The sequence below is a fragment of the Glycine soja genome, chromosome 17 (genome assembly GCF_004193775.1).
Source record: "Glycine soja cultivar W05 chromosome 17, ASM419377v2, whole genome shotgun sequence".
Classification (NCBI taxonomy): Eukaryota; Viridiplantae; Streptophyta; class Magnoliopsida; order Fabales; family Fabaceae; genus Glycine; species Glycine soja.
Window position 1 is genome coordinate 15,977,631 of NC_041018.1, and position 6,802 is coordinate 15,984,432.

The 6,802-nt window shown below is 32.0% G+C and overlaps 1 pseudogene; it reads right to left on the reverse strand.

Annotated features, from left to right (window-relative positions):
* Window positions 1–3,682: 3,682 nt before the first annotated feature.
* On the reverse strand, window positions 3,683–6,493 carry LOC114391491 (annotated as a pseudogene).
* Window positions 6,494–6,802: the final 309 nt, after the last annotated feature.

A 6,802-nucleotide genomic window follows, 5' to 3' on the forward strand; every position in this document is an offset into this window, starting at 1 on the left:
CACTTGCATAAGGAACACGAGACATGTATTCCTTCTTAGATCCTGACTTAGTATTGAGTTCAAATAGACGAATGGACACTATTAGAGGAGTACATACTGGTTTTGTGGATACCATCCCAAAATGATTCAACACTTTCTGAATGTATTCCTTTTGGCACAGAAAAGGCTTCTTTTGGACTTGATTCCTCTTGATCTCTATGCCCAGAATCTTTTCAGGAGCTCCCTTGTCTTTCATCTCAAATTCACTACTAAGTAGTGACTTCAACTTTTGAATTGCCAACAAATTTTGAGATGTTATGAGCTTGTTGTCCTCATAGAGCACTAGATAGATGTGGGAACCATCGTCCACCATGCTATGATAAACATGAGTCATAGAGACTTCGGATGTACCCATGAAAGACAATGAACTCAATGAATCTCTTGTACCACTGCTTTGGTGATTATTTCAACCCATAAAGAGACCTTTTCAATCTATAGACAAAATTTTTCGTTCCTTCCACCTCAACAATTTTAGTTTGTTGCACCAAAATGCCTTCCTCTAGTCATCCATGGAGAAAGGTAGTTTTGACATCAAGTTGCTCTAACTCCATGTGCATAGTTGCCACTAGGGCCAGCAAAACACGTATAGAGATGTTTCAAACTACTAGAGAGGATATCTTGTTGTAGTCCACTCCTTCCTTTTGATTGTATCCTTTAGCTACCAGATGTGCTTTATAACCAATGACTTCTTTAGTGGATGATCCAGATTTCTTCTTAAAGATCTACTTGCACACCACTACTCGTTTGCCTTCAAGTAGCTCATCTAAATCCCAATTGGGTTCTTCTAAAGGGATTCCATCTTTTCATTCATAAACATTGTCCAGTACTCCTCGGTTTTAGAACATGAAATTATTTCCTGATAAGTGGACAGTTTGAATGAATCAATGTCTTCTACTACTTGTAGCACATAAAACACTACATCAAACTCATATCTTTCAGGAGCTTTGATTTGCCTTTGTGGCTTTCTAGGTGCTATGGTTTTGGGCTGATTTGGATGGTTTTGACTCATTCAGATTAAAATATGAGATCACTCTAAATATTAAAATATATAAAAGGTTATTTTTATAACCTTGAATTATTAAATAAATATGAAATCACTCCAAATAATAAAACATAAAAAAATCAATCTATTTAAAGGAAGGTTACCTTAATTTTGTAACATGCGATCTGATACATGATGTTTGATAAAAATGTTAATCTAATTGGGCACATGATCAAATCCAAGATCATATCTTAATTTTGTTGGATGGAATGAAAATTAATAAAAAATTTGTTCATTGCCCAAAATGGTGTATTATAATTTTGAGTTGTTAGGCTACAACTAATTATAGCCAAAGTGATTTAGTCAGGATAATTTTTTCCTTCAAAATCGATCCAATCCAATTAGTGAACATTCCTAGGTGTAGTTTAGTTTGCTACGTATGCTGAGTTTGTGGGAAAAGACCTAAGATTAATTCTCAGAAAATAAATTCTTTAGGAGGTGCGACGAGTTTGAGTTTTATTAAAGCCCCAGATCAAATATTAGTCTCATATCTGGCCCAAAGAATCAAAGCTTATGAGATATCTTGTGATTCCATTGGAGAACCAAAAACCCTAATTACCATGATTACAACAGAAAAAATGTCACAAATTTTCTAACAATAAAGTAGCTGAAAATTGATTTCATAAAATCAAAGTCAATTTTTAAAATATTGAATTACACATTAGAGAATTTTGTTAAAACTACACTACTTAACTACTTAAAAGCCAACTACACCATTTGAAGAAGAAAAACTTAATATATATTTGTAAAGTTGTGGGTTAAAGTATCGGTACAATTTCATTTTTCATACCTATCTTATTTTAGAGATATTTTTGTCCGAGCACATATCTAATATCTCACTCTTACACACAACTAATAAAAAATTAACAAGTGATAAAATATAAAGAAAAAATTGTAGGCACATATTATGTGATTAATCATTCCAAAATAATGGCTTGTGTGTTGCATGGGTTCTAAAAGTGGTTCTTGAACATTCAACAAGTTTAGAATGTCATTTCATTATTACTAATCAACCATGTTTTACTTGTCCTCATCTTCCATGTCATCAAAGCAACATAGATGACTTCTTTTTTACCATGTTGGTGTGGAGTCTCTATTGACTTTGTTGATGACTAATCTTCGTCGGGAAACCTGATTGACCACCTTTAGTGGAATTCTTTCCTTTCAATACATTTTTTTTCATCCACAAAACTTGAATTTTCTCCCTTGCTTAAGGGGATGAAGTCCAATACCACTCGGATCAACGATTTGTTGGTAACAACACAAATGGATTGAATTACCATCAAAGTGATACAAATAAATGTATTGATTATATATATATATATATATATATATATATAAAAGAATTGACAAGAATTGATTTTGATTGTTAGATTACAATTAAAAATTTGATGATGAGGTTAAAACTCTAATTTTTAATACATCACATTTCTTTTTCTTAACTGATTTAAATAGTCGATTAAGAAATCGATCAAAAAAAGTTAATTTTTAAGATAGATTAACAACCGATTCAAAAAGTTTGACTTTCTATGTCGCTTGCATCAGCATTAGTTGTACAACCGACGTAAAAAAAATATTTTTTAACCGATGTAAAACATATTTTCTGTAGTAATACTCCTTTAGCTAGGTAAACATGATGAAATTAGGTTTTAATATCAACCATCAATTTTTTTAATTATAATCTAACAGTTAAACCCAATTCTTCTCATTTTAAATTTTTTCTCATTTGATACATTCCCCATACATGTGTGTGTGTGTATTATCCTGGTCAGATACCACACGTGTCTTCTAATCCACTGGGTTAGATCTCGCTTACAGTGAATTACTACTTCTGACCAAAAAGAATTTTACACACGACACTTAATTTTATAAGCAACCCAACATGACACATAGATAAATAAAACATACAAATCATTATAAAAAAAATTAAGTGAATGTGCTCACCGCATCGATTTTAGACCAACCAATGTTATTTTTTGCAAAAATTTTAATAATATTAATATTGATATTAATATTAATGGTTAATTTTATCATGTGGTGACACTTGGAAGATAAAAAAAAATAGTGAATCATAATAAAATCCTTGGAAAAAAAGGATATCATCATTGCTTGTCATGATAAGATAATTTGCGTCTGAACCAATTAATCCATCAACTTCAGAGTGCATTTATTCAAACAAATGCAATAATGCATGAATTATTTAGCTAAATAACAAATAATTGTTAAAAAAACAATGAAACATTATAGAAAGACGACAAAAATAAATAAAACATACAAATCATTATAAAAAAAGATAACAAAGATAAAGAAAGTTAACCAGTAATAGGTAGAGCCTTCATATGAAAAAAAAGGTAACGGCATGGATATTTATTCTTCATATGAAAAAAAAAATCCTAATGCACTTGGTCTCACCTTTCACGACATGCAATCAAGGTAGAGCCTTTATCATGGCATGCAAACAAAATGGAGCATGTTGTGTAAGGAAAACTACTCCAAATTAGAAGAAATTCTTTTTAAAGAAAGTTTAGGACATCAAGAACCAATCATACTACAATTTTGTTACATGATGAGAACATTTTTTTCCTTTTCTCGCTTAAATGATTACATAAGTAACAAGAAATATGGCATCATCAGATTTAAATGCATATAAGTTACATTGAGAAAAGAAAAAAGTGCAGCAAAAGGAAAGCTAGCACAATAATTTTTTTCTTCTAGCTCATCTTCTACCGAAGTAATATCTTCAAGAGTTACATTTCCTTCATCTAAATCACTAAGATATTTCCAATTCTTTTGAGAAGGGTTATACTCCCGAAGTTTCTTCCACCCAATAGTTTTCATTTGTTGGCACTAGAAAGGTAATGAATCTAGAAAGGTAATGAATCTGCAAACCACTTATATGATCGCCAATAGATATATCAGAATGGGAAGTTTCTCAATGCAATTCCCTAAACCAATATGACAACTATAGAAATAAATGAATTAAATATCTTAATTACAAATAAGTGCTATTTCGAAATATGCTGCCTCACCTTGACATGTCAACTTTTTTCCATTTTCCAAAATATAAGCGGGAGAAGACAATAATATGCTTTTTTCCACTACCAACAAGAAAATTAGCCATATTTTTTGCAAACTCAATCATCATACCCTTTTCAAGTGACCATGTATTAGTGCAATTTCTTCTAACAAATTCCAGAATTACTTATGTTAATTCCACTATAGAAGCTAATATAAAATATTAAGCATGGAACTAACTTTAAGGTGAGGTATATAATGCAAAAGAATCAAGAACAATAATATTAACAAGTGGCATGCACATTAAATTGTAAGTTATTCCAGCCAAATCACTAATCAAATACCCATAATTCTATGTTATTGTTTATCCATAAATTAAGAAGTAATAAACATATCACTCTTCAAAACTACACTAAGAATCAATTGTGTATTTGGCATAGCCTTTTAAAGTTGAAGTGTCAATTTCAGAAAAGAGTTGTTCATATAAAGCACATCCTTAGAATTTACCCCCTCCACTTTTGAAAGGGGGAGCAAAACCAACCATACAAGAAATATGCATAGCCTTGAGCAGTTGTTGATTAGTAGGGCAACAACTGTGATGTTCAACATGAAAATATACAAGAACACTAGTCTAGTAATATAACTATCCATAATAAACCAATGATAATCTATTGATTACTCCAGAATAAGATAATAATGTCCATTGCTGCAGAGAATAATAACTAGGTGACAACCAACAGAAACACTCAATATTGAACTTGAATGATAGAACAAAGGGGCTTGAAATTAATGTTCATGCACACAAAATAAACACAAAAAAGTAACGGTGTAACACTAAAGTCTCAGGTTCTCTATATTGAATATTTACTATCGAGTACCAACAACTAAGCTTATAAGGAACAATCCACACATTGCAAATGACTTATAATGATACGCTAGCCAAAAAATCAGCATATTAGATTTAGGAAAGCAATGTAAAATTAAAAGAACAAAGTAGAGGCTACCTCGGGTGATACCTTAACCACTGGCGATCTCTGTTGGATGATAGTGAGAGCATTAGAAAGGGAATCATAAGCTACAAAGAAGTGATAAGAAAGAGTAGAGAATTTGAGATTAAAAAGAAACAAATAAAAAGTCACAAAACAAAGGAGCACCTTCATGAGGAAGGGCAAGGTCTCCTTGAGGAAAAGGAAAAGATCCATAAGCATCATTGCCAACACAAGGCAAAATGTTAGGATCATCCAAATACCCAACTCTCTCTGAACCCATTGATGAAATGAAAAGATCTTCAACTAGCTGCCTTACATTGCCAATTGACAGAGCAGGCTGAAAACACACACACAAATTATAATCATGTAATATACATAAACACACCTAAGCACCAAACTAATAATTAATAGTTGGGTATAAAATTGTATCATGGCTTCTTAAGGTAGAGTAATACGAGAATTGTTGTTGGCTGATATTCTCTTGAACGTGATTTAAGTTATTTGGATTGTTATGTCCATGGCATAAGAGTTGGTTGTAAAGCATACTATTTAAGCTTGGATGCATTGCTGAAGTATCATTGCTTCACAATATATTAATCAAAACAAAGTATTCAAGAAGTTGAATATTCAATACAGTCATGTAATAAATAATTACCAAAATAGAAAAAAAAAACATAACATAACATAAATTTGAGTTTGAACTAACCTTGTGCTTGTGATCTACTCAGAGCTTCTATTCTAGAGAGAGAGGCATTGGATTTAAGGGTCAAGGATGATCTCATTCCAACGTGTTCACCTTCCAGTCCATAGTAAAGGCCATAGCTACGGAGAGGTGTATGTGATAAAAGCTTGCTGGAACTATTTCACCAACTGCGAGGAAATGTTGTGTCTGATGAAGGTGTGAACGAACACCTATATTGATCATTCGTGGGGAGAGGGAAAATCCTAACCAGATATTTTGATAGTTGATGTTAACGATATTGCAATTTTCTATAGGCTTCATCTTGAAGACTTAGTACTAGAGTACTACTTAACTTTACTAGCCTTTCCTCCCCTTGGAACAAATATTTGTTTTGTTAAATATAAACATATTTTTTTGTTGGTTGAAGAACTAAATTGGTCAAATCTAAAAATCCTAACTATGTAAATAAATCCAACTAGTTGGTGTGTTTGTGTGTGTGTGTATAAATGGGTGTGTCAACACAGATAGATATGTATAAAATGTAGGTAGCTTCCCCTGCACTCTCCCCAAACCTGTTGTTTAAGGATTGTGTATGACATTAAATTTAAAACAATAGCATATGCATATATCAGCTGGGAATTCCATTCAAAATTTTATTCTTTTTGACCCTTATTTTGGCCACATGAGAGTTATACCAAGGGATATGGGAATTAATGCCACAGTCATTGCTTGTATATTGTTGGTGTATTTGATTGGACTCAAGGATTATTTGAGTTGGGGGAAGTTCATTTTAATGCATAAAGTGGCATTGAAATCCAACTATAAATTTCTATGATACTAATATTCAATCAAATGTCATTTATGTGTTAGAGATCGCTCTGGATGTAGCTTTGGAGGTGGCAAAAAGAGTTTGTTTGTCAGCAGCTTCAGCTGCATCTAAAACCTTATCTGCAACATTGCATGAGATAGAAACTAAAGAAAGTCAGGGTGATGCTGCTTATTTGAAAGAAAAGTAATGTTATGAAGTATTTGACT